Source organism: Scyliorhinus torazame, unplaced genomic scaffold, assembly GCF_047496885.1.
Source record: "Scyliorhinus torazame isolate Kashiwa2021f unplaced genomic scaffold, sScyTor2.1 scaffold_332, whole genome shotgun sequence".
In the NCBI taxonomy this organism is placed as follows: Eukaryota; Metazoa; Chordata; class Chondrichthyes; order Carcharhiniformes; family Scyliorhinidae; genus Scyliorhinus; species Scyliorhinus torazame.
In genome coordinates, this window is record NW_027308059.1 from 16791 (window position 1) to 43561 (window position 26771).

General features: G+C 53.6%; 1 long non-coding RNA gene across 1 annotated transcript in view; it reads left to right on the forward strand.

The window, feature by feature from the left end:
• The first annotated feature begins 870 nt into the window (after positions 1 to 870).
• LOC140406167 (uncharacterized) overlaps positions 871 to 26771 on the forward strand; it is a 194953-nt gene continuing 169052 nt past the window's right edge. Inside the window, exon 1 of the long non-coding RNA XR_011939064.1 lies at positions 871 to 993. This is a non-coding gene — a long non-coding RNA (uncharacterized lncRNA). The remainder of the gene's footprint in view (positions 994 to 26771) is intronic.

Consider the following 26771-nt stretch of genomic DNA (forward strand, 5'->3'; position numbering starts at 1 on the left):
ACAGCTCCAGGTTCTTGGCCTGCTTAAGCATCAGCAAAATCATTGCCTGTGACATCGTCGGGGGCACCACCCCTCTTTCCCTTGCCTCATTGAACATCCTCATCAACACCAGCCCCAATATCCCAGAGAACGTTTTATAAAACTCCACTGGGTACCCGTCCGGCCCCGGGGCTTTACCTGACTGCATGGCCTTCAAGCCCCTCCACTATCTCTTCCAACCCAATTGGGGCCCCCAGCCCTTCTACCCGCTCTCCTTCCACCTTTGGGAAATTCAGCCCCTCCAAGAAGTGCCTCATGCCCTCCGGCCCCGTAGGGGGTTCCGACCTGTACAGCCTGCTGTAAAAATCTCTAAACGCCTTATTCACCCCTGCTGAATCTCCGACCAGGTTCCCATCTCCGTCATTTACTTTCCCTATCTCCCTAGCTGCCTCCCTCTTCCTAAGCTGCTGTGCAAGCAATCTGCTGGCCTTCTCCCCATGTTCATAAATCGCCCCCCCTTGCCTTTCTCAGCTGCTCCACTGCCCTCCCTGTGGTCAGCAAGCTAAACTCTGCCTGCAGCCTCCGACGTTCCCTCAGGAGCCCTTCCTCTGGGGCCTGCGCATGCCTCCTGTCGATCTGTAATATCTCCTTTACCAGTCTGTCCGTCTCTGCCCTGTCAACCTTCTCCCTATGAGCCCGGATCGAGATCAGCTCCCCCCTGACCACCACCTTCAATGCTTCCCAAACCACTGCTGCCAAAGTTTCCCTGTGTCATTGACCTGCAGGTAGCTCTGAATGCATTTCCTCAGCCGCTCGCACACCCCTTCATCCGCCAAAAGTCCCACATCCAACCTCCAGTGCAGGTGCTGATTACTGTCTTTACTAACCTGCAGGTCAACCCAGGGCGGAGCATGGTCTGAGATTGTTATCGCCGAGCGCCCTGTGTCCACACTCCAGCCAGCAAGGCCCTGCTCAAAATAAAGATATCAATCCGGGAGTACACTTTATGCACGTGTGAGTAGAAGGAGAACTCCTTCACCCTCGGCTACCCAAACCTCCACGGATATTTCCCCCCCCCCCCCCCCCAGCTCACACACACAAACTCCAACATCAAACAATCCTCACACAATTGCCCAATTGAAAAAGACCCAAGATCAAAACTAGCACACCTCCATCCCCCAACAATGCAAATGAAAACCTAAACTCACTCAGCTCTACTGCTGGTTCCAAGCAAAACGAGAAACTTTTTACAAAAACAGAGGAAACAGAAACACTAACGTTGCAGCCAAGTTCAAAAGTTCCCAGTCCTTCGTCAGCCCTTTCTTTATTGCAAAATCCAACGCTTCCTCAGGCGACTCAAAGTAAAAGTGCTGATCCTCATGCGTGACCCAGAGACGGGCTGGGTATAGCAGTCCAAACTTCACCTTTTTCTTGAAAAGGATCGCCCTGATCTGATTGAAGCCTGCTCTCCTCCAGGCCACCTCCACGCTCAGTCTTGGTAAACCCGCAGGATATTGTCCCACTTACAGCTCCGCGTCTGCTTGGCCCACTGCAGAATACGCTCCTTATCTGAGAACCTGTGGAATCTCACCACCATAGCCCTCGGGGGAGGGGCGGTGGGGTCTCCCATTCGCGGCTTGCTCGCGAGTGATCTGTGAGCCCTATCCACCTCCAAGGGCCGGGAGAACGCCCCATCCCCCAGCAGCTTCTCAAACATGCCTGCGATGTATGCCCCAGCGTCCGTTCCTTCGGACCCCTCCAGGAGAACAAGAACAAAGAAAAGTACAGCACAGGAACAGGCCCTTCGGCCCTCCAAGCGCGTGCCGACCATGCTGCCCGACTAAACTACAATTTTCTACACTTCCTGGGTCCGTATCCCTCTATTCCCATCCTATTCATGTATTTGTCAAGATGCCCCTTAAACGTCACTATCGTCCCTGCTTCCACCACCTCCTCTGGTAGCGAGTTCCAGGCACCCACTACCCTCTGTGTAAGAAACTTGCCTCGTACATCTACTCTAAACCTTGCCCCTCTCACCTTAAACCTATGCCCCCTAGTAATTGACCCCTCTACCCTGGGGAAAAGCCTCTGACTATCCACTCTGTCTATGCCCCTCATAATTTTGTAGACGTTTATCAGGTCGCCCCTCAACCTCCTTCGTTCCAGTGAGAACAAACCGAGTTTATTCAACCGCTCCTCATAGCTAATGCCCACCATACCAGGCAACATTCTGGTAAATCTGTTATGCATCCTCTAAAGCCTCCACATCCTTCTGGTAGTGTGGCAGCCAGAATTGAACACTATACTCCAAGTGTGGCCTAACTAAGGTTCTATACAGCTGCAACATGACTTGCCAATTCTTATACTCAATACCCCAGCCAATGAAGGCAAGCATGCCGTATGCCTTCTTGACTACCTTCTCCACCTGTGTTGCCCCTTTCAGTGACCTGTGGACCTGTACTCCTAGATCTCTCTGACTTTCAATACTCATGAGGGTTCTACCATTCACTGTATATTTCCTACCTGCATTAGACCTTCCAAAATGCATTATCTCACATTTGTCCGGATTAAACTCCAGCTACAATCTCTCCGCCCAAGTCTCCAAACAATCTAAATCCTGCTGTATCCTCTGACAGTCCTCATCACTATCCGCAATTCCACCAACCTTTGTGTCGTCTGCAAACTTACTAATCAGGCCAGTTACATTTTCCTCCAAATCATTTATATATACTACAAATAGCAAAGGTCCCAGCACTGATCCCTGCGGAACACCACTGGTCACAGCCCTCCAATTAGAAAAGCATCCTTCCATTGCTACTCTCTGCCTTCTATGACCTAGCCAGTTCTGTATCCACCTTGCCAGCTCACCCCTGATCCCGTGTGACTTCACCTTTTTCACGAGTCGACCATGAGGGACCTTGTCAAAGGTCTTACTGAAGTCCATATAGACAACATCCACTGCCCTACCTGCATCAATCATCTTAGGGACCTCCTCGAAAAACTCTATCAAGTTAGTGAGACACGACCTCCCCTTCACAAAACCATGCTGCCTCTCACAAATACGTCCATTTGCTTCCAAATAGGAGTAGATCCTGTCTCGAAGAATTCTCTCCAGTAATTTCCCTACCACTGACGTAAGGCTCACCGGCCTGTAGTTCCCTGGATTATTCTTGCTACCCTTCTTAAACAGAGGAACAACATTGGCTATTCTAGCAGCTCCTGCTCTTTATAAATCTCCGCTCCGACTCGGAGCTCCTGCTCTTTTTAAATCTCCGCTCCGACTCGCAGCACCCCCTCTTTTTAAATCTCCGCTCCGACTCTCAGCTCCCGCTCTTTTTAAATCTCCGCTCCGACTCTCCGCTCCCGCTCTTTTTAAATCTCCGCTCCGACTCGCAGCTCCTCTTTTTAAATCTCCGCTCCGACTCGCAGCTCCTGCGCTTTTTAAATCTCCGCTCCGACTCGCAGCTCCCACGCTTTTTAAATCTCCACTCCGACTCGCAGCTCCCGCTCTTTATAAATCTCCGCTCCGACTCGCAGCTCCCGCGCTTTTTAAATCTCCGCTCCGACTCGCAGCTCCCGCGCTTTTTAACTCCGCTCCGGCTCGCAGCTCCCGCTCTTTTTAAATCTCCGCTCCGACTCACAGCTTCCGCTCTTTTTAAATCTCCGCTCCGACTCTCCGCTCCCGCTCTTTTAAAATCTCCGCTCCAACTCGCACCACCTGCGCTTTTTAAATCTCCGCTCCGACTCGCAGCTCCCGCTCTTTTTTTAATCTCCGCTCCCACTCGCAGCTCCCGCTCTTTTTAAATCTCCGCTCCGACTCTCAGCTCCCGATCTTTTTAAATCTCCGCTCCGACTCGCAGCTCCCTCTCTTTTTAAATCTCCGCTCCGACTCGCAGCTCCCGCGCTTTTTAAATCACTGCTCCGACTCGCAGCTCCCGCTCTTTATAAATCTCCGCTCCGACTCGCAGCTCCCGCGCTTTTTAAACCTCCGCTCCGACTCGCAGCTCCCGCTCTTTTTAAATCTGCGCTCCGATTCGCAGCTCCCGCTCTTTATAAATCTCCGCTCCGACTCTCTGCTCCCGCGCTTTTGAAATCTCCGCTCCGACTCGCAGCTCACGCTCTTTTTAAATCTCCGCACCGACTCTCTGCTACCGCGCTTTTTAAATCTCCGCTCCGACTCGCAGCTCCTGCGCTTTTTAAATCTCCGCTCCGACTCGCAGCTCCCACTCTTTTTAAATCTCCGCTCCGACTCTCAGCTCCCGCTCTTTTAAAATCTCCTACCCCGACTTGCAGCTCCCGCGCTTTTTAAATCTCCGCTCCGACTCGCCGCTCCCGCTCTTTTTAAATCTCCGCTCCGACTCTCCGCTCCCGGGCTTTTGAAATCTCCGCTCCGACTCGCAGCTCACGCTCTTTTTAAATCTCCGCTCCGACTCTCTGCTCCCGCGCTTTTTAAATCTCCGCTCCGACTCGCAGCTCCCGCGCTTTTTAAATCTGCGCTCCGACTCGCAGCTCCCGCTCTTTTTAAATCTCCGCTCCGACTCTCCACTCCTGCGCCTTTTAAATCTCTGCTCTGACTCGCAGCTCCTGCGCTTTTTAAATCTCAGCTCCGACTCTCAGCTCCCGCTCTTTTTAAATCTCCGCTCCGACTCGCAGCTCCTCCTCTTTTTAAATCTCCGCTCCGACTTGCAGCTCCTGATCTTTTTAAATCTCCGCTCCGACTCGCAGCTCCCGCTCTTTTTAAATCTCCGCTCCGACTCGCAGCTCCCGCGCTTTTTAAATCTCCGCTCCGACTCGCAGCTCCCACGTTTTTTAAATCTCCACTCCGACTCGCAGCTCCCGCTCTTTATAAATCTCCGCTCCGACTCTCAGCTCCCGCGCTTTTGAAATCTCCGCTCCGACTCGCAGCTCACGCTCTTTTTAAATCTCCGCTCCGACTCTCTGCTCCCGCGCTTTTTAAATCTCCGCTCCGACTCGCAGCTCCCGCTCTTTATAAATCTCCGCTCCGACTCGCAGCTCCCGCGCTTTTTAAACCTCCGCTCCGACTCGCAGCTCCCGCTCTTTTTAAATCTCCGCTCCGACTCGCAGCTCCTCCTCTTTTTAAATCTCCGCTCCGACTTGTAGCTCCTGATCTTTTTAAATCTCCGCTCCGACTCGCAGCTCCCGCTCTTTTTAAATCTCCGCTCCGACTCGCAGCTCCCGCGCTTTTTAAATCTCCGCTCCGACTCGCAGCTCCCACGCTTTTTAAATCTCCACTCCGACTCGCAGCTCCCGCTCTTTATAAATCTCCGCTCCGACTCTCAGCTCCCGCGCTTTTGAAATCTCCGCTCCGACTCGCAGCTCACGCTCTTTTTAAATCACCGCTCCGACTGGCAGCTCCTCCTCTTTTTAAATCTCCGCTCCGACTTGCAGCTCCTGATCTTTTTAAATCTCCGCTCCGACTCGCAGCTCCCGCTCTTTTTAAATCTCCGCTCCGACTCGCAGCTCCCGCGCTTTTTAAACCTCCGCTCCGACTCGCTGCTGCCGCGCTTTTTAAATCTCCGCTCCGTCTCGCAGCTCCTGCTCTTTATAAATCTCCGCTCCGACTCGCAGCTCTCGCGCTTTTTAAATCTCCGCTCCGACTCGGAGCTCCCGCTCTTTTTAAATCTGCGCTCCGATTCGCAGCTCCCGCTCTTTATAAATCTCCGCTCCGACTCTCTGCTCCCGCGCTTTTGAAATCTCCGTTCCGACTCGCAGCTCACGCTCTTTTTAAATCTCCGCACCGACTCTCTGCTACCGCGCTTTTTAAATCTCCGCTCCGACTCGCAGCTCCTGCGCTTTTTAAATCTCCGCTCCGACTGTCAGCTCCTGCATTTTTAAATCTCTGCTCCGACTTGCAGCACCTGCGCTTTTTAAATCTCCGCTCCGACTCTCAGCTCCCGCTCTTTTAAAATCTCCTATCCCGACTTGCAGCTCCCGCGCTTTTTAATTCTCCGCTCCGACTCGCCGCTCCCGCTCTTTTTAAATCTCCGCTCCGACTCTCAGCTCCCGCGCTTTTGAAATCTCCGCTCCGACTCGCAGCTCACGCTCTTTTTAAATCTCCGCTCCGACTCTCTGCTCCCGCGCTTTTTAAATCTCCGCTCCGACTCGCAGCTCCCGCGCTTTTTAAATCTGCGCTCCGACTCGCAGCTCCCGCTCTTTTTAAATCTCCGCTCCGACTCTCCACTCCTGCGCCTTTTAAATCTCTGCTCTGACTCGCAGCTCCTGCGCTTTTTAAATCTCAGCTCCGACTCTCAGCTCCCGCTCTTTTTAAATCTCCGCTCCGACTCGCAGCTCCTCCTCTTTTTAAATCTCCGCTCCGACTTGCAGCTCCTGATCTTTTTAAATCTCCGCTCCGACTCGCAGCTCCCGCTCTTTTTAAATCTCCGCTCCGACTCGCAGCTCCCGCGCTTTTTAAATCTCCGCTCCGACTCGCAGCTCCCACGCTTTTTAAATCTCCGTTCCGACTCGCAGCTCCCGCTCTTTATAAATCTCCGCTCCGACTCTCAGCTCCCGCGCTTTTGAAATCTCCGCTCCGACTCGCAGCTCACGCTCTTTTTAAATCTCCGCTCCGACTCTCTGCTCCCGCGCTTTTTAAATCTCCGCTCCGACTCGCAGCTCCCGCGCTTTTTAAACCTCCGCTCCGACTCGCAGCTGCCACGCTTTTTAAATCTCCGCTCCGTCTCGCAGCTCCCGCGCTTTTTAAATCTCTGCTCCGTCTCGCAGCTCCCGCTCTTTATAAATCTCCGCTCCGACTCGCAGCTCTCGCGCTTTTTAAATCTCCGCTCCGACTCGGAGCTCCCGCTCTTTTTAAATCACCGCTCCGACTGGCAGCTCCTGCGCTTTTTAAATCTCCGCTCCGATTGTCAGCTCCTGCATTTTTAAATCTCTGCTCCCACTCGCAGCACCTGCGCTTTTTAATTCTCCGCTCCGACTCGCAGCTCCCACTCTTTTTAAATCTCCGCTCCGACTCTCAGCTCCCGCTCTTTTAAAATCTCCTATCTCGACTTGCAGCTCCCGCGCTTTTTAAATCTCCGCTCCGACTCGCAGCTCCCGCTCTCTTTAATATCTCCGCTCCTTTTAATATCTCCGCTCCGACTCGCAGCTCCCACTCTTTTTAAATCTCCGCTCCGACTCTCAGCTCCCGCTCTTTTAAAATCTCCTATCCCGACTTGCAGCTCCCGCGCTTTTTAAATCTCCGCTCCGACTCGCCGCTCCCGCTCTTTTTAAATCTCCGCTCCGACTCTCAGCTCCCGCGCTTTTGAAATCTCCGCTCCGACTCACAGCTCACGCTCTTTTTAAATCTCCGCTCCGACTCTCTGCTCCCGCGCTTTTTAAATCTCCGCTCCGACTCGCAGCTCCCGCGCTTTTTAAATCTGCGCTCCGACTCGCAGCTCCCGCTCTTTTTAAATCTCCGCTCCGACTCTCCACTCCTGCGCCTTTTAAATCTCTGCTCTGACTCGCAGCTCCTGCGCTTTTTAAATCTCAGCTCCGACTCTCAGCTCCCGCTCTTTTTAAATCTCCGCTCCGACTCGCAGCTCCTCCTCTTTTTAAATCTCCGCTCCGACTTGCAGCTCCTGATCTTTTTAAATCTCCGCTCCGACTCGCAGCTCCCGCTCTTTTTAAATCTCCGCTCCGACTCGCAGCTCCCGCGCTTTTTAAATCTCCGCTCCGACTCGCAGCTCCCACGCTTTTTAAATCTCCACTCCGACTCGCAGCTCCCGCTCTTTATAAATCTCCGCTCCGACTCTCAGCTCCCGCGCTTTTGAAATCTCCGCTCCGACTCGCAGCTCACGCTCTTTTTAAATCTCCGCTCCGACTCTCTGCTCCCGCGCTTTTTAAATCTCCGCTCCGACTCGCAGCTCCCGCTCTTTATAAATCTCCGCTCCGACTCGCAGCTCCCGCGCTTTTTAAACCTCCGCTCCGACTCGCAGCTGCCGCGCTTTTTAAATCTCCGCTCCGTCTCGCAGCTCCTGCTCTTTATAAATCTCCGCTCCGACTCGCAGCTCTCGCGCTTTTTAAATCTCCGCTCCGACTCGGAGCTCCCGCTCTTTTTAAATCTGCGCTCCGATTCGCAGCTCCCGCTCTTTATAAATCTCCGCTCCGACTCTCTGCTCCCGCGCTTTTGAAATCTCCGCTCCGACTCGCAGTTCACGCTCTTGTTAAATCTCCGCACCGACTCTGCTACCGCGCTTTTTAAATCTCCGCTCCGACTCGCAGCTCCTGCGCTTTTTAAATCTCCGCTCCGACTGTCAGCTCCTGCATTTTTAAATCTCTGCTCCGACTTGCAGCACCTGCGCTTTTTAAATCTCCGCTCTGACTCGCAGCTCCCGCTCTTTTTAAATCTCCGCACCGACTCTCAGCTCCCGCTCTTTTAAAATCTCCTATCCCGACTTGCAGCTCCCGCGCTTTTTAAATCTCCGCTCCGACTCGCCGCTCCCGCTCTTTTTAAATCTCCGCTCCGACTCTCAGCTCCCGCGCTTTTGAAATCTCCGCTCCGACTCGCAGCTCACGCTCTTTTTAAATCTCCGCTCCGACTCTCTGCTCCCGCGCTTTTTAAATCTCCGCTCCGACTCGCAGCTCCCGCGCTTTTTAAATCTGCGCTCCGACTCGCAGCTCCCGCTCTTTTTAAATCTCTGCTCTGACTCGCAGCTCCTGCGCTTTTAAAATCTCAGCTCCGACTCTCAGCTCCCGCTCTTTTTAAATCTCCGCTCCGACTCGCAGCTCCTCCTCTTTTTAAATCTCCGCTCCGACTTGCAGCTCCTGATCTTTTTAAATCTCCGCTCCGACTCGCAGCTCCCGCTCTTTTTTTAATCTCCGCTCCCACTCGCAGCTCCCGCTCTTTTTAAATCTCCGCTCCGACTCTCAGCTCCCGCTCTTTTTAAATCTCCGCTCCGACTTGCAGCTCCCGCTCTTTTTAAATCTCCGCTCCGACTTGCAGCTCCCGCTCTTTTTAAATCTCCGCTCCGACTTGCAGCTCCTCCTGTTTTTAAATCTCGGCTCCGACTCGCAGCTCCTGCTCTTCTTAAATCTCAGCTCCGACTCGCAGCTCCCTCTCTTTTTAAATCTCCGCTCCGACTCGCAGCTCCCGCTCATTTTAAATCTCCGCTCCCACTCGCAGCTCCCGCTCTTTTTAAATCTCCGCTCCGACTCGCAGCTCCTCTTTTTAAATCTCCGCTCCGACTGTCAGCTCCTGCGCTTTTTAAATCTCTGCTCCGACTCGCAGCTCCTGCGCTTTTTAAACCTCCGCTCCGACTCGCAGTTCCCACTCTTTTTAAATCTCCGTTCCGACTCTCAGCTCCCGCTCTTTTTAAATCTCCGCTCCGACTCGCAGCTCGCGCGCTTTTTAAATCTCCGCTCCGACTCGCAGCTCCCGTGCTTTTTAAATCTCAGCTCTGACTCTCCGCTCCCGCTCTTTTAAAATCTCCGCTCCAACTCGCACCTCCTGCGCTTTTTAAATCTCCGCTCCGACTCGCAGCTCCCGCTCTTTTTTTAATCTCCGCTCCCACTCGCAGCTCCCGCTCTTTTTAAATCTCCGCTCCGACTCTCAGCTCCCGCTCTTTTTAAATCTCCGCTCCGACTTGCAGCTCCTCTTTTTAAATCTCGGATCCGACTCGCAGCTCCTGCTCTTTTTAAACCTCAGCTCCGACTCGCAGCTCCCGCTCATTTTAAATCTCCGCTCCGACTCGCAGCTCCCGTGCTTTTTTAATTTCCGCTCCGACTCACAGCTCCCGCTCTTTTTAAATCTCCGCTCCGACTGTCAGCTCCTGCGCTTTTTAAATCTCTGCTTCGACTCGCAGCTCCTGCGCTTTTTAAATCTCCGCTCCGACTCGCAGCTCCCACTCTTTTTAAATCTCCGTTCCGACTCTCAGCTCCCGCTCTTTTTAAATCTCCGCTCCGACTCTCAGCTCCTCCTCGTTTTAAATCTCCGCTCCGACTCGCAGCTCCTGCACATTTTAAATCTCCGCTCCGACTCTCAGCTCCTCCTCTTTTTAAATCTCCGTTCCGACTTGCAGCTCCTGCTTTTTTTTAAATCTCCGCTCCGACTCGCAGCTCCCGCTCTTTTTAAATCTCCGCTCCGACTCGCAGCTCCTGCGCTTTTTAAATCTCCGCTGCGACTCGCAGCTCCCACGCTTTTTAAATCTCCGCTCCGACTCGTAGCTCCCGCTCTTTATAAATCTCCGCTCCGACTCGCAGCTCCCGCGCTTTTTAAATCTCCGCTCCGACTCGCAGCTCACGCTCTTTTTAAATCTCCGCTCCGACTCGCAGCTCCCACTCTTTTTAAATCTCCGCTCCGACTCGCAGCTCCCGCTCTTTTTAAATCTCCGCTCCGACTCGCAGCTCCTCCTCTTTTCATATCTCCGCTCCGACTCGCAGCTCCTGCTCTTTTTAAATCTACGCTCCGACTCGCAGCTCCTGCGCTTTTTAAATCTCCGCTCCAACTCGCAGCTCCCTCTCGTTTTAAATCTCCGCTCCGACTCGCAGCTCCCGCTCTTTTTAAATCTCCGCTCCGACTCGCAGCCAACGCTCTTTTTAAATCTCCGCTCCGACTCGCAGCTCCCGCGCTTTTTAAATCTCCGCTCCGTCTCGTAGCTCCCGCTCTTTTTAAATCTCCGCTCCGACTCTCAGCTCCTGCGCTTTTTAAATCTCTGCTCCGACTCGCAGCTCCGGCGCTTTTTAAATCTCCGCTCCGACTCGCAGCTCCCACGCTTTTTAAATCTCCGCTCTGACTCGCAGCTCCCGCTCTTTATAAATCTCCGCTCCGACTCGCAGCTCCCGCGCTTTTTAAATCTCCGCTCCGACTCGCAGCTCGCTCTTTTTAAATCTCCGCTCCGACTCGCAGCTCCCACTCTTTTTAAATCTCCGCTCCGACTCGCAGCTCCTGCTCTTTTTAAATCTACGCTCCGACTCGCAGCTCCTGCGCTTTTTAAATCTCCGCTCCAACTCGCAGCTCCCTCTCGTTTTAAATCTCCGCTCCGACTCGCAGCTCCCGCTCTTTTTAAATCTCCGCTCCGACTCGCAGCCAACGCTCTTTTTAAATCTCCGCTCCGACTCGCAGCTCCCGCGCTTTTTAAATCTCCGCTCCGTCTCGCAGCTCCCGCTCTTTTTAAATCTCCGCTCCGACTCTCAGCTCCTGCGCTTTTTAAATCTCTGCTCCGACTCGCAGCTCCGGCGCTTTTTAAATCTCCGCTCCGACTCGCAGCTCCCACGCTTTTTAAATCTCCGCTCTGACTCGCAGCTCCCGCTCTTTATAAATCTCCGCTCCGACTCGCAGCTCCCGCGCTTTTTAAATCTCTGCTCCGACTCGCAGCTCGCTCTTTTTAAATCTCCGCTCCGACTCGCAGCTCCCACTCTTTTTAAATCTCCGCTCCGACTCTCAGCTCCCGCTCTTTTTAAATCTCCGCTCCGACTCGCAGCTCCTGCGCTTTTTAAATCTCCGCTCCGAATCTCTGCTCCCGCGCTTTTTAATTCTCCGCTCCGACTCGCAGCTCCCGCTCTTTATAAATCTCCGCTCCGACTCTCAGCTCCTCCTCTTTTTAAATCTCCGCTCCGACTCGCAGCTCCTGCACATTTTAAATCTCCGCTCCGACTCTCAGCTCCTCCTCTTTTTAAATCTCCGCTCCGACTCGCAGCTCCCGCTCTTTTTAAATCTCCGCTCCGACTCGCAGCTCACGCTCTTTTTAAATCTCCGCTCCGACTCGCAGCTCCCACTCTTTTTAAATCTCCGCTCCGACTCTCAGCTCCCGCTCTTTTTAAATCTCCGCTCCGACTCGCAGAACCTTTCCTCTTTTCAAATCTCCGCTCCGACTCGCAGCTCCTGCTCTTTTTAAATCTCCGCTCCGACTCGCAGGTCCTGCGCTTTTTAAATCTCCGCTCCAACTCGCAGCTCCCTCTCGTTTTAAATCTCCGCTCCGACTCGCAGCTCCTGCTCTTTTTAAATCTCCGCTCCGACTCGCAGCCAACGCTCTTTTTAAATCTCCGCTCCGACTCGCAGCTCCCGCGCTTTTTAACTCTCCGCTCCGACTCGCAGCCAACCCTCTTTTTAAATCTCCGCTCCGACTCGCAGCTCACGCGCTTTTGAAATCTCCGCTCCGACTCGCAGCTCACGCTCTTTTTAAATCTCCGCTCCGACTCTCTGCTCCCGCGCTTTTTAAATCTCCGCTCCGACTCGCAGCTCCCGCGCTTTTTAAACCTCCGCTCCGACTCGCAGCTGCCGCGCTTTTTAAATCTCCGCTCCGTCTCGCAGCTCCAGCTCTTTTTTTAATCTCCGCTCCCACTCGCAGCTCCCGCTCTTTTTAAATCTCCGCTCCGACTCTCAGCTCCCGCTCTTCTTAAATCTCCGCTCCGACTTGCAGCTCCTCCTCTTTTTAAATCTCGGCTCCGACTCGCAGCTCCTGCTCTTTTTAAACCTCAGCTCCGACTCGCAGCTCCCGCTCATTTTAAATCTCCGCTCCGACTCGCAGCTCCCGTGCTTTTTTAATTTCCGCTCCGACTCACAGCTCCCGCTCTTTTTAAATCTCCGCTCCGACTGTCAGCTCCTGCGCTTTTTAAATCTCTGCTCCGACTCGCAGCTCCTGCGCTTTTTAAATCTCCGCTCCGACTCGCAGCTCCCACTCTTTTTAAATCTCCATTCCGACTCTCAGCTCCCGCTCTTTTTAAATCTCCGCTCCGACTCTCAGCTCCTCCTCGTTTTAAATCTCCGCTCCGACTCGCAGCTCCTGCACATTTTAAATCTCCGCTCCGACTCTCAGCTCCTCCTCTTTTTAAATCTCCGTTCCGACTTGCAGCTCCTGCTTTTTTTAAATCTCCGCTCCGACTCGCAGCTCCCGCTCTTTTTAAATCTCCGCTCCGACTCGCAGCTCCTGCGCTTTTTAAATCTCCGCTGCGACTCGCAGCTCCCACGCTTTTTAAATCTCCGCTCCGACTCGTAGCTCCCGCTCTTTATAAATCTCCGCTCCGACTCGCAGCTCCCGCGCTTTTTAAATCTCCGCTCCGACTCGCAGCTCACGCTCTTTTTAAATCTCCACTCCGACTCGCAGCTCCCACTCTTTTTAAATCTCCGCTCCGACTCTCAGCTCCCGCTCTTTTTAAATCTCCGCTCCGACTCGCAGCTCCTCCTCTTTTAAAAATCTCCGCTCCGACTCGCAGCTCCTGCTCTTTTTAAATCTACGCTCCGACTCGCAGCTCCTGCGCTTTTTAAATCTCCGCTCCAACTCGCAGCTCCCTCTCGTTTTAAATCTCCGCTCCGACTCGCAGCTCCCGCTCTTTTTAAATCTCCGCTCCGACTCGCAGCCAACGCTCTTTTTAAATCTCCGCTCCGACTCGCAGCTCCCGCGCTTTTTAAATCTCCGCTCCGACTCGCAGCTCCCGCGCTTTTTAAATCTCCGCTCCGACTCGCAGCTCCCGCGCTTTTTAAATCTCCGCTCCGACTCGCAGCTCCCGCTCTTTTTAAATCTCCGCTCCGACTCTCAGCTCCTGCGCTTTTTAAATCTCTGCTCCGACTTGCAGCTCCGGCGCTTTTTAATTCTCCGCTCCGACTCGCAGCTCCCACGCTTTTTAAATCTCCGCTCTGACTCGCAGCTCCCGCTCTTTATAAATCTCCGCTCCGACTCGCAGCTCCCGCGCTTTTTAAATCTCCGCTCCGACTCGCAGCTCGCTCTTTTTAAATCTCCGCTCCGACTCGCAGCTCCCACTCTTTTTAAATCTCCGCTCCGACTCTCAGCTCCCGCTCTTTTTAAATCTCCGCTCCGAATCTCTGCTCCCGCGCTTTTTAATTCTCCGCTCCGACTCGCAGCTCCCGCTCTTTATAAATCTCCGCTCCGACTCTCAGCTCCTCCTCTTTTTAAATCTCCGCTCCGACTCGCAGCTCCTGCACATTTTAAATCTCCGCTCCGACTCTCAGCTCCTCCTCTTTTTAAATCTCCGCTCCGACTCGCAGCTCCCGCTCTTTTTAAATCTCCGCTCCGACTCGCAGCTCACGCTCTTTTTAAATCTCCGCTCCGACTCGTAGCTCCCACTCTTTTTAAATCTCCGCTCCGACTCTCATCTCCCGCTCTTTTTAAATCTCCGCTCCGACTCGCAGCTCCTCCTCTTTTCAAATCTCCGCTCCGACTCGCAGCTCCTGCTCTTTTTAAATCTCCGCTCCGACTCGCAGGTCCTGCGCTTTTTAAATCTCCGCTCCAACTCGCAGCTCCCTCTCGTTTTAAATCTCCGCTCCGACTCGCAGCTCCTGCTCTTTTTAAATCTCCGCTCCGACTCGCAGCCAACGCTCTTTTTAAATCTCCGCTCCGACTCGCAGCTCACGCGCTTTTGAAATCTCCGCTGCGACTCGCAGCTCACGCTCTTTTTAAATCTCCGCTCCGACTCGCAGCTCCCACGCTTTTTAAATCTCCGCTCCGACTCGCAGCTCCCGCGCTTTTTAAACCTCCGCTCCGACTCGCACCTGCCGCGCTTTTTAAATCTCCGCTCCGTCTCGCAGCTCCAGCGCTTTTTAAATCTCCGCTCCTTCTCGCAGCTCCCGCTCTTTATAAATCTCCGCTCCGACTCGCAGCTCTCGCGCTTTTTAAATCTCCGCTCCGACTCGGAGCTCCCGCTCTTTTTAAATCACCGCTCCGACTGGCAGCTCCTGCGCTTTTTAAATCTCCGCTCCGATTGTCAGCTCCTGCATTTTTAAATCTCTGCTCCCACTCGCAGCACCTGCGCTTTTTAATTCTCCGCTCCGACTCGCAGCTCCCACTCTTTTTAAATCTCCGCTCCGACTCTCAGCTCCCGCTCTTTTAAAATCTCCTATCTCGACTTGCAGCTCCCGCGCTTTTTAAATCTCCGCTCCGACTCGCAGCTCCCGCTCTCTTTAATATCTCCGCTCCTTTTAATATCTCCGCTCCGACTCGCAGCTCCCGCTCTTTATAAATCTCCGCTCCGACTCTCAGCTCCCGCGCTTTTGAAATCTCCGCTCCGACTCGCAGCTCCCGCGCTTTTTAAATCTCCGCTCCGACTCGCAGCTCCCGCTCTTTTTAAATCTCCGCTCCGACTCTCCACTCCTGCGCCTTTTAAATCTCCGCTCCGACTCGCAGCTCCTGCGCTTTTTAAATCTCTGCTCCGACTCTCAGTTCCCGCTCTTTTTAAATCTCTGCTCCGACTCTCAGCTCCCGCTCTTTTTAAATCTCCGCTCCGACTCGCAGCTCCTCCTCTTTTTAAATCTCCGCTCCGACTTGCAGCTCCTGCTCTTTTTAAATCTCCGCTCCGACTCGCAGCTCCCGCTCTTTTTCAATCTCCGCTCCGACTCGCAGCTCCCGCGCTTTTTAAATCTCCGCTCCGACTCGCAGCTCCCACGCTTTTTAAATCTCCCCTCCGACTCGCAGCTCCCGCTCTTTATAAATCTCCCCTCCGACTCGCAGCTCCCGCGCTTTTTAAATCTCCGCTCCGACTCGCAGCTCACGCTCTTTTTTAGTCTCCGCAACGAATCTCGCAGCTCCCGCTCTTTTTAAATCACAGCTCCGACTCGCACCTCCTGCGCTTTTTAAATCTCCGCTCCGACTCGCAGCTCCCGCTCTTTTTTTAATCTCCGCTCCCACTCGCAGCTCCCGCTCTTTTTAAATCTCCGCTCCGACTCTCAGCTCCCGCTCTTTTTTAATCTCCGCTCCGACTTGCAGCTCCCACTCTTTTTAAATCTCCGCTCCGACTTGCAGCTCCCGCTCTTTTTAAATCTCCGCTCCGACTTGCAGCTCCTCCTGTTTTTAAATCTCGGCTCCGACTCGCAGCTCCTGCTCTTTTTAAATCTCCGCTCCGACTCGCAGCCAACCCTCTTTTTAAATCTCCGCTCCGACTCGCAGCTCACGCGCTTTTGAAATCTCCGCTGCGACTCGCAGCTCACGCTCTTTTTAAATCTCCGCTCCGACTCGCAGCTCCCGCGCTTTTTAAATCTCCGCTCCGACTCGCAGCTCCCGCGCTTTTTAAACCTCCGCTCCGACTCGCAGCTGCCGCGCTTTTTAAATCTCCGCTCCGTCTCGCAGCTCCCTCTCGTTTTAAATCTCCGCTCCGACTCGCAGCTCCTGCTCTTTTAAAATCTCCTATCTCGACTTGCAGCTCCCGCGCTTTTTAAATCTCCGCTCCGACTCGCAGCTCCCGCTCTCTTTAATATCTCCGCTCCTTTTAATATCTCCGCTCCGACTCGCAGCTCCCGCTCTTTATAAATCTCCGCTCCGACTCTCAGCTCCCGCGCTTTTGAAATCTCCGCTCCGACTCGCAGCTCCCGCGCTTTTTAAATCTCCGCTCCGACTCGCAGCTCCCGCTCTTTTTAAATCTCCGCTCCGACTCTCCACTCCTGCGCCTTTTAAATCTCCGCTCCGACTCGCAGCTCCTGCGCTTTTTAAATCTCAGCTCCGACTCTCAGTTCCCGCTCTTTTTAAATCTCTGCTCCGACTCTCAGCTCCCGCTCTTTTTAAATCTCCGCTCCGACTCGCAGCTCCTCCTCTTTTTAAATCTCCGCTCCGACTTGCAGCTCCTGCTCTTTTTAAATCTCCGCTCCGACTCGCAGCTCCCGCTCTTTTTCAATCTCCGCTCCGACTCGCAGCTCCCGCGCTTTTTAAATCTCCGCTCCGACTCGCAGCTCCCACGCTTTTTAAATCTCCCCTCCGACTCGCAGCTCCCGCTCTTTATAAATCTCCCCTCCGACTCGCAGCTCCCGCGCTTTTTAAATCTCCGCTCCGACTCGCAGCTCACGCTCTTTTTTAGTCTCCGCAACGAATCTCGCAGCTCCCGCTCTTTTTAAATCACAGCTCCGACTCGCACCTCCTGCGCTTTTTAAATCTCCGCTCCGACTCGCAGCTCCCGCTCTTTTTTTAATCTCCGCTCCCACTCGCAGCTCCCGCTCTTTTTAAATCTCCGCTCCGACTCTCAGCTCCCGCTCTTTTTTAATCTCCGCTCCGACTTGCAGCTCCCACTCTTTTTAAATCTCCGCTCCGACTTGCAGCTCCCGCTCTTTTTAAATCTCCGCTCCGACTTGCAGCTCCTCCTGTTTTTAAATCTCGGCTCCGACTCGCAGCTCCTGCTCTTTTTAAATCTCCGCTCCGACTCGCAGCCAACGCTCTTTTTAAATCTCCGCTCCGACTCGCAGCTCCCGCGCTTTTTAACTCTCCGCTCCGACTCGCAGCCAACCCTCTTTTTAAATCTCCGCTCCGACTCGCAGCTCACGCGCTTTTGAAATCTCCGCTGCGACTCGCAGCTCACGCTCTTTTTAAATCTCCGCTCCGACTCGCAGCTCCCGCGCTTTTTAAATCTCCGCTCCGACTCGCAGCTCCCGCGCTTTTTAAACCTCCGCTCCGACTCGCAGCTGCCGCGCTTTTTAAATCTCCGCTCCGTCTCGCAGCTCCCGCGCTTTTTAAATCTCTGCTCCGTCTCGCAGCTCCCGCTCTTTATAAATCTCCGCTCCGACTCGCAGCTCTCGCGCTTTTTAAATCTCCGCTCCGACTCGGAGCTCCCGCTCTTTTTAAATCACCGCTCCGACTGGCAGCTCCTGCGCTTTTTAAATCTCCGCTCCGATTGTCAGCTCCTGCATTTTTAAATCTCTGCTCCCACTCGCAGCACCTGCGCTTTTTAATTCTCCGCTCCGACTCGCAGCTCCCACTCTTTTTAAATCTCGGCTCCGACTCGCAGCTCCTGCTCTTTTTAAATCTCCGCTCCGACTCGCAGCCAACCCTCTTTTTAAATCTCCGCTCCGACTCGCAGCTCACGCGCTTTTGAAATCTCCGCTGCGACTCGCAGCTCACGCTCTTTTTAAATCTCCGCTCCGACTCGCAGCTCCCGCGCTTTTTAAATCTCCGCTCCGACTCGCAGCTCCCGCGCTTTTTAAACCTCCGCTCCGACTCGCAGCTGCCGCGCTTTTTAAATCTCCGCTCCGTCTCGCAGCTCCCGCGCTTTTTAAATCTCTGCTCCGTCTCGCAGCTCCCGCTCTTTATAAATCACAGCTCCGACTCGCAGCTCTCGCGCTTTTTAAATCTCCGCTCCGACTCGGAGCTCCCGCTCTTTTTAAATCACCGCTCCGACTGGCAGCTCCTGCGCTTTTTAAATCTCCGCTCCGATTGTCAGCTCCTGCATTTTTAAATCTCTGCTCCCACTCGCAGCACCTGCGCTTTTTAATTCTCCGCTCCGACTCGCAGCTCCCTCTCGTTTTAAATCTCCGCTCCGACTCGCAGCTCCTGCTCTTTTAAAATCTCCTATCTCGACTTGCAGCTCCCGCGCTTTTTAAATCTCCGCTCCGACTCGCAGCTCCCGCTCTCTTTAATATCTCCGCTCCTTTTAATATCTCCGCTCCGACTCGCAGCTCCCGCTCTTTATAAATCTCCGCTCCGACTCTCAGCTCCCGCGCTTTTGAAATCTCCGCTCCGACTCGCAGCTCCCGCGCTTTTTAAATCTCCGCTCCGACTCGCAGCTCCCGCTCTTTTTAAATCTCCGCTCCGACTCTCCACTCCTGCGCCTTTTAAATCTCCGCTCCGACTCGCAGCTCCTGCGCTTTTTAAATCTCAGCTCCGACTCTCAGTTCCCGCTCTTTTTAAATCTCTGCTCCGACTCTCAGCTCCCGCTCTTTTTAAATCTCCGCTCCGACTCGCAGCTCCTCCTCTTTTTAAATCTCCGCTCCGACTTGCAGCTCCTGCTCTTTTTAAATCTCCGCTCCGACTCGCAGCTCCCGCTCTTTTTCAATCTCCGCTCCGACTCGCAGCTCCCGCGCTTTTTAAATCTCCGCTCCGACTCGCAGCTCCCACGCTTTTTAAATCTCCCCTCCGACTCGCAGCTCCCGCTCTTTATAAATCTCCCCTCCGACTCGCAGCTCCCGCGCTTTGTAAATCTCCGCTCCGACTCGCAGCTCACGCTCTTTTTTAGTCTCCGCAACGAATCTCGCAGCTCCCGCTCTTTTTAAATCACAGCTCCGACTCGCACCTCCTGCGCTTTTTAAATCTCCGCTCCGACTCGCAGCTCCCGCTCTTTTTTTAATCTCCGCTCCCACTCGCAGCTCCCGCTCTTTTTAAATCTCCGCTCCGACTCTCAGCTCCCGCTCTTTTTTAATCTCCGCTCCGACTTGCAGCTCCCACTCTTTTTAAATCTCCGCTCCGACTTGCAGCTCCCGCTCTTTTTAAATCTCCGCTCCGACTTGCAGCTCCTCCTGTTTTTAAATCTCGGCTCCGACTCGCAGCTCCTGCTCTTTTTAAATCTCCGCTCCGACTCGCAGCCAACGCTCTTTTTAAATCTCCGCTCCGACTCGCAGCTCCCGCGCTTTTTAACTCTCCGCTCCGACTCGCAGCCAACCCTCTTTTTAAATCTCCGCTCCGACTCGCAGCTCACGCGCTTTTGAAATCTCCGCTGCGACTCGCAGCTCACGCTCTTTTTAAATCTCCGCTCCGACTCGCAGCTCCCGCGCTTTTTAAATCTCCGCTCCGACTCGCAGCTCCCGCGCTTTTTAAACCTCCGCTCCGACTCGCAGCTGCCGCGCTTTTTAAATCTCCGCTCCGTCTCGCAGCTCCCGCGCTTTTTAAATCTCTGCTCCGTCTCGCAGCTCCCGCTCTTTATAAATCTCCGCTCCGACTCGCAGCTCTCGCGCTTTTTAAATCTCCGCTCCGACTCGGAGCTCCCGCTCTTTTTAAATCACCGCTCCGACTGGCAGCTCCTGCGCTTTTTAAATCTCCGCTCCGATTGTCAGCTCCTGCATTTTTAAATCTCTGCTCCCACTCGCAGCACCTGCGCTTTTTAATTCTCCGCTCCGACTCGCAGCTCCCACTCTTTTTAAATCTCCGCTCCGACTCTCAGCTCCCGCTCTTTTAAAATCTCCTATCTCGACTTGCAGCTCCCGCGCTTTTTAAATCTCCGCTCCGACTCGCAGCTCCCGCTCTCTTTAATATCTCCGCTCCTTTTAATATCTCCGCTCCGACTCGCAGCTCCCGCTCTTTATAAATCTCCGCTCCGACTCTCAGCTCCCGCGCTTTTGAAATCTCCGCTCCGACTCGCAGCTCCCGCGCTTTTTAAATCTCCGCTCCGACTCGCAGCTCCCGCTCTTTTTAAATCTCCGCTCCGACTCTCCACTCCTGCGCCTTTTAAATCTCCGCTCCGACTCGCAGCTCCTGCGCTTTTTAAATCTCAGCTCCGACTCTCAGTTCCCGCTCTTTTTAAATCTCTGCTCCGACTCTCAGCTCCCGCTCTTTTTAAATCTCCGCTCCGACTCGCAGCTCCTCCTCTTTTTAAATCTCCGCTCCGACTTGCAGCTCCTGCTCTTTTTAAATCTCCGCTCCGACTCGCAGCTCCCGCTCTTTTTCAATCTCCGCTCCGACTCGCAGCTCCCGCGCTTTTTAAATCTCCGCTCCGACTCGCAGCTCCCACGCTTTTTAAATCTCCCCTCCGACTCGCAGCTCCCGCTCTTTATAAATCTCCCCTCCGACTCGCAGCTCCCGCGCTTTTTAAATCTCCGCTCCGACTCGCAGCTCACGCTCTTTTTTAGTCTCCGCAACGAATCTCGCAGCTCCCGCTCTTTTTAAATCACAGCTCCGACTCGCACCTCCTGCGCTTTTTAAATCTCCGCTCCGACTCGCAGCTCCCGCTCTTTTTTTAATCTCCGCTCCCACTCTCAGCTCCCGCTCTTTTTTAATCTCCGCTCCGACTCGCAGCTCCCACTCTTTTTAAATCTCCGCTCCGACTTGCAGCTCCCGCTCTTTTTAAATCTCCGCTCCGACTTGCAGCTCCTCCTGTTTTTAAATCTCGGCTCCGACTCGCAGCTCCTGCTCTTCTTAAATCTCAGCTCCGACTCGCAGCTCCCTCTCTTTTTAAATCTCCGCTCCGACTCGCAGCTCCCGCTCAATTTAAATCTCCGCTCCCACTCGCAGCTCCCGCTCTTTTTAAATCTCCGCTCCGACTCGCAGCTCCTCCTCTTTTTAAATCTCCGCTCCGACTGTCAGCTCCTGCGCTTTTTAAATCTCTGCTCCGACTCGCAGCTCCTGCGCTTTTTAAATCTCCGCTCCGACTCGCAGCTCCCACTCTTTTTAAATCTCCGTTCCGACTCTCAGCTCCCGCTCTTTTTAAATCTCCGCTCCGACTCGCAGCTCGCGCGCTTTTTAAATCTCCGCTCCGACTCGCAGCTCCCGTGCTTTTTAAATCTCAGCTCTGACTCTCCGCTCCCGCTCTTTTAAAATCTCCGCTCCAACTCGCACCTCCTGCGCTTTTTAAATCTCCGCTCCGACTCGCAGCTCCCGCTCTTTTTTTAATCTCCGCTCCCACTCGCAGCTCCCGCTCTTTTTAAATCTCCGCTCCGACTCTCAGCTCCCGCTCTTTTTAAATCTCCGCTCCGACTTGTAGCTCCTCCTCTTTTTAAATCTCGGCTCCGACTCGCAGCTCCTGCTCTTTTTAAACCTCAGCTCCGACTCGCAGCTCCCTCTCTTTTTAAATCTCCGCTCCGACTCGCAGCTCCCGCTCATTTTAAATCTCCGCTCCGACTCGCTGCTCCCGTGCTTTTTTAATTTCCGCTCCGACTGTCAGCTCCTGCGCTTTTTAAATCTCTGCTCCGACTCGCAGCTCCCACTCTTTTTAAATCTCCGTTCCGACTCTCAGCTCCCGCTCTTTTTAAATCTCCGCTCCGACTCTCAGCTCCTCCTCGTTTTGAATCTCCGCTCCGACTCGCAGCTCCTGCACATTTTAAATCTCCGCTCCGACTCTCAGCTCCTCCTCTTTTTAAATCTCCGTTCCGACTTGCAGCTCCTGCTTTTTTCAAATCTCCGCTCCGACTCGCAGCTCCCGCTCTTTTTAAATCTCCGCTCCGACTCGCAGCTCCTGCGCTTTTTAAATCTCCGCTGCGACTCGCAGCTCCCACGCTTTTTAAATCTCCGCTCCGACTCGTAGCTCCCGCTCTTTATAAATCTCCGCTCCGACTCGCAGCTCCCGCGCTTTTTAAATCTCCGCTCCGACTCGCAGCTCACGCTCTTTTTAAATCTCCGCTCCGACTCGCAGCTCCCACTCTTTTTAAATCTCCGCTCCGACTCTCAGCTCCCGCTCTTTTTAAATCTCCGCTCCGACTCGCAGCTCCTCCTCTTTTCAAATCTCCGCTCCGACTCGAAGCTCCTGCTCTTTTTAAATCTCCGCTCCGACTCGCAGCTCCTGCGCTTTTTAAATCTCCGCTCCAACTCGCAGCTCCCTCTCGTTTTAAATCTCCGCTCCGACTCGCAGCTCCCGCTCTTTTTAAATCTCCGCTCCGACTCGCAGCCAACGCTCTTTTTAAATCTCCGCTCCGACTCGCAGCTCCCGCGCTTTTTAAATCTCCGCTCCGTCTCGCAGCTCCCGCTCTTTTTAAATCTCCGCTCCGACTCTCAGCTCCTGCGCTTTTTAAATCTCTGCTCCGACTCGCAGCTCCGGCGCTTTTTAAATCTCCGCTCCGACTCGCAGCTCCCACGCTTTTTAAATCTCCGCTCTGACTCGCAGCTCCCTCTCTTTATAAATCTCCGCTCCGAGTCGCAGCTCCCGCGCTTTTTAAATCTCCGCTCCGACTCGCAGCTCGCTCTTTTTAAATCTCCGCTCCGACTCGCAGCTCCCACTCTTTTTAAATCTCCGCTCCGACTCTCAGCTCCCGCTCTTTTTAAATCTCCGCTCCGACTCGCAGCTCCTGCGCTTATTAAATCTCCGCTCCGAATCTCTGCTCCCGCGCTTTTTAATTCTCCGCTCCGACTCGCAGCTCCCGCTCTTTATAAATCTCCGCTCCGACTCTCAGCTCCTCCTCTTTTTAAATCTCCGCTCCGACTCGCAGCTCCTGCACATTTTAAATCTCCGCTCCGACTCTCAGCTCCTCTTCTTTTTATATCTCCGCTCCGACTCGCAGCTCCCGCTCTTTTTAAATCTCCGCTCCGACTCGCAGCTCCCGCGCTTTTTAAATCTCCGCTGCGACTCGCAGCTCCCACGCTTTTTAAATCTCCGCTCCGACTCGTAGCTCCTGCTCTTTATAAATCTCCGCTCCGACTCGCAGCTCCCGCGCTTTTTAAATCTCTGCTCCGACTCGCAGCTCACGCTCTTTTTAAATCTCCGCTCCGACTCGCAGCTCCTCCTCTTTTCAAATCTCCGCTCCGACTCGCAGCTCCTGCTCTTTTTAAATCTCCGCTCCGACTCGCAGGTCCTGCGCTTTTTAAATCTCCGCTCCAACTCGCAGCTCCCTCTCGTTTTAAATCTCCGCTCCGACTCGCAGCTCCTGCTCTTTTTAAATCTCCGCTCCGACTCGCAGCCAACGCTCTTTTTAAATCTCCGCTCCGACTCGCAGCTCCCGCGCTTTTTAACTCTCCGCTCCGACTCGCAGCCAACCCTCTTTTTAAATCTCCGCTCCGACTCGCAGCTCCCGCTCTTTTTAAATCTCCGCTCCGACTCTCAGCTCCCGCTCTTTTTAAATCTCCGTTCCGACTCGCAGCTCCCGCGCTTTTTAAATCTCCGCTCCGACTCGCAGCTCCCGCTCTTTATAAATCTCCGCTCCGACTCGCAGCTCCTGCGCTTTTTAAATCTCCGTTCCGACTCGCAGCTCACGCTCTTTTTAAATCTCCGCTCCGACTCGCAGCTCCCGCTCTTTTTAAATCTCCGCTCCGAATCTCAGCTCCCGCTCTTTTTAAATCTCCGCTCCGACTCGCAGCTCGTCCTCTTTTTAAATCTCCGCTCCGACTCGCAGCTCCTGCTCTTTTTAAATCTCCGCTCCGACTCGCAGCTCCCGTGGTTTTTAAATTTCCGCTCCGACTCACAGCTCCCGCTCTTTCTAAATCTCCGCTCTGACTGTCAGCTCCTGCGTTTTTAAATCTCTGCTCCGACTCGCAGCTCCTGCGCTTTTTAAATCTCCGCTCCGACTCGCAGCTCCCACTCTTTTTAAATCTCCGCTCCGACTCTCAGCTCCCGCTCTTTTTAAATCTCCGCTCCGAATTGCAGCTCCCGCGCTTTTTAAATCTCCGCTCCGACTCGCAGCTCCCGCTCTTTTTAAATCTCCGCTCCGACTCGCAGCTCCCGCTCTTTATAAATCTCCGCTCCGACTCTCCGCTCCAGCGCTTTTTAAATCTCCGCTCCGACTCGCAGCTCCTGCTCGTTTTAAATCTCCGCTCCGACTCGCAGCTCCTGCGCCTTTTAAATCTCCGCTCCGACTCGCAGCTCCCGCGCTTTTTAAATCTCAGCTCCGACTCGCAGCTCCCACGCTTTTTAAATCTACGCTCCGACTCGTAGCTCCCGCGCTTTTTAAATCTCCTCTCCGACTCTCGGCTCCCGCGCTTTTTAAATCTCCGCTCCGACACACAGTTCCCGCTCTTTTTAAATCTCCGCTCCGTCTCTCAGCTCCTGCGCTTTTTAAATCTCCGCTCCGACTCTCAGCTCCCGCTGTTTTTCCGTCTCCGCTGCTCCTCACAGCTCCTCCTCTTTTTAAATCTCCGCTCCGACTCGCAGTCCTGCTCTTTTTAAATCTCAGCTCCGACTCGCAGCTCCCGCGCTTTTTAAATCTCTGCTCCGCCTCGCAGCTCCCACTCTTTTTAAATCTCCGCCCCGACTCGCAGCTCCTGCGCTTTTTAAATCTCCACTCCGACTCGCAGCTCCCACTCTTTTTAAATCTCCGCTCCGTCTCTCAGCTCCCGCTCTTGTTAAATCTCAGCTCCGACTCGCAGCTCCCGCGTTTTTAAATCTCCACTCCAACTCGCAGCTCCCCCGCTTTTTAAATCTCCGCTCCGACTCGCAGCTCCCGCGCTTTTTAAATCTCCGCTCCGACTCGCAGCTCCCGCCCTTTATAAATCTCCGATCCAACCCGCAGCTCCCGCGCTTTTTAAATCTCCGCTCCGACTCGCAGCCAACGCTCTTTTTAAATCTCCGCTCCGACTCGCAGCCAACGCTCTTTTTAAATCTCCGCTCCGACTCGCAGCTCCCGCGCTTTTTAAATCTCTGCTCCGACTCGCAACTCCTGCTCTTTTTAAATCTCCGCTCCGACTCGCAGCTCCTGCGCCTTTATAATCTCCGCTCCGACTCGCAGCTCCTGCGCTTTTTAAATCTCCGCTCCGACTCGCAGCTCCCACGCTTTTTAAATCTACGCTCCGACTCGTAGCTCCCGCTCTTTATAAATCTCCGCTCCATCTCGCAGCTCCCGCGCTTTTTAAATCTCCGTTCCGACTCGCAGCTCACGCTCTTTTTAAATCTCGGCTCTGACTCGCAGCTCCTGCTCTTTTTAAATCTCCACTCCAACTCGCAGCTCCCCCGCTTTTTAAATCTCCACTCCGACTCGCAGCTCCCGCGCTTTTTAAATCTCCGCTCCGACTCGCAGCTCCCGCCCTTTATATATCTCCGCTCCGACTCGCAGCTCCCGCCCTTTATAAATCTCCGCTCCGACTCGCAGCCAACGCTCTTTTTAAATCTCCGCTCCGACTCGCAGCTCCCGCGCTTTTTAAATCTCCGCTGCGACTCGCAGCTCCCACGCTTTTTAAATCTCCGCTCCGACTCGTAGCTCCCGCTCTTTATAAATCTCCGCTCCGACTCGCAGCTCCCGCGCTTTTTAAATCTCTGCTCCGACTCGCAGCTCACGCTCTTTTAAAATCTCCGCTCCGACTCGCAGCTCCCACTCTTTTTAAATCTCCGCTCCGACTCTCAGCTCCCGCTCTTTTTAAATCTCCGCTCCGACTCGCAGCTCCTCCTCTTTTCAAATCTCCGCTCCGACTCGCAGCTCCTGCTCTTTTTAAATCTCCGCTCCGACTCGCAGGTCCTGCGCTTTTTAAATCTCCGCTCCAACTCGCAGCTCCCTCTCGTTTTAAATCTCCGCTCCGACTCGCAGCTCCTGCTCTTTTTAAATCTCCGCTCCGACTCGCAGCCAACGCTCTTTTTAAATCTCCGCTCCGACTCGCAGCTCCCGCGCTTTTTAACTCTCCGCTCCGACTCGCAGCCAACCCTCTTTTTAAATCTCCGCTCCGACTCGCAGCTCACGCGCTTTTGAAATCTCCGCTCCGACTCGCAGCTCACGCTCTTTTTAAATCTCCGCTCCGACTCTCTGCTCCCGCGCTTTTTAAATCTCCGCTCCGACTCGCAGCTCCCGCGCTTTTTAAACCTCCGCTCCGACTCGCAGCTGCCGCGCTTTTTAAATCTCCGCTCCGTCTCGCAGCTCCCGCGCTTTTTAAATCTCTGCTCCGTCTCGCAGCTCCCGCTCTTTATAAATCTCCGCTCCGACTCGCAGCTCTCGCTCTTTTTAAATCTCCGCTCCGACTCGGAGCTCCCGCTCTTTTTAAATCACCGCTCCGACTGGCAGCTCCTGCGCTTTTTAAATCTCCGCTCCGATTGTCAGCGCCTGCATTTTTAAATCTCTGCTCCCACTCGCAGCACCTGCGCTTTTTAATTCTCCGCTCCGACTCGCAGCTCCCACTCTTTTTAAATCTCCGCTCCGACTCTCAGCTCCCGCTCTTTTAAAATCTCCTATCTCGACTTGCAGCTCCCGCGCTTTTTAAATCTCCGCTCCGACTCGCAGCTCCCGCTCTCTTTAATATCTCCGCTCCTTTTAATATCTCCGCTCCGACTCGCAGCTCCCGCGCTTTTGAAATCTCCGCTCCGACTCGCAGCTCCCGCGCTTTTTAAATCTCCGTTCCGACTCGCAGCTCCCGCTCTTTTTAAATCTCCGCTCCGACTCTCCACTCCTGCGCCTTTTAAATCTCCGCTCCGACTCGCAGCTCCTGCGCTTTTTAAATCTCAGCTCCGACTCTCAGTTCCCGCTCTTTTTAAATCTCTGCTCCGACTCTCAGCTCCCGCTCTTTTTAAATCTCCGCTCC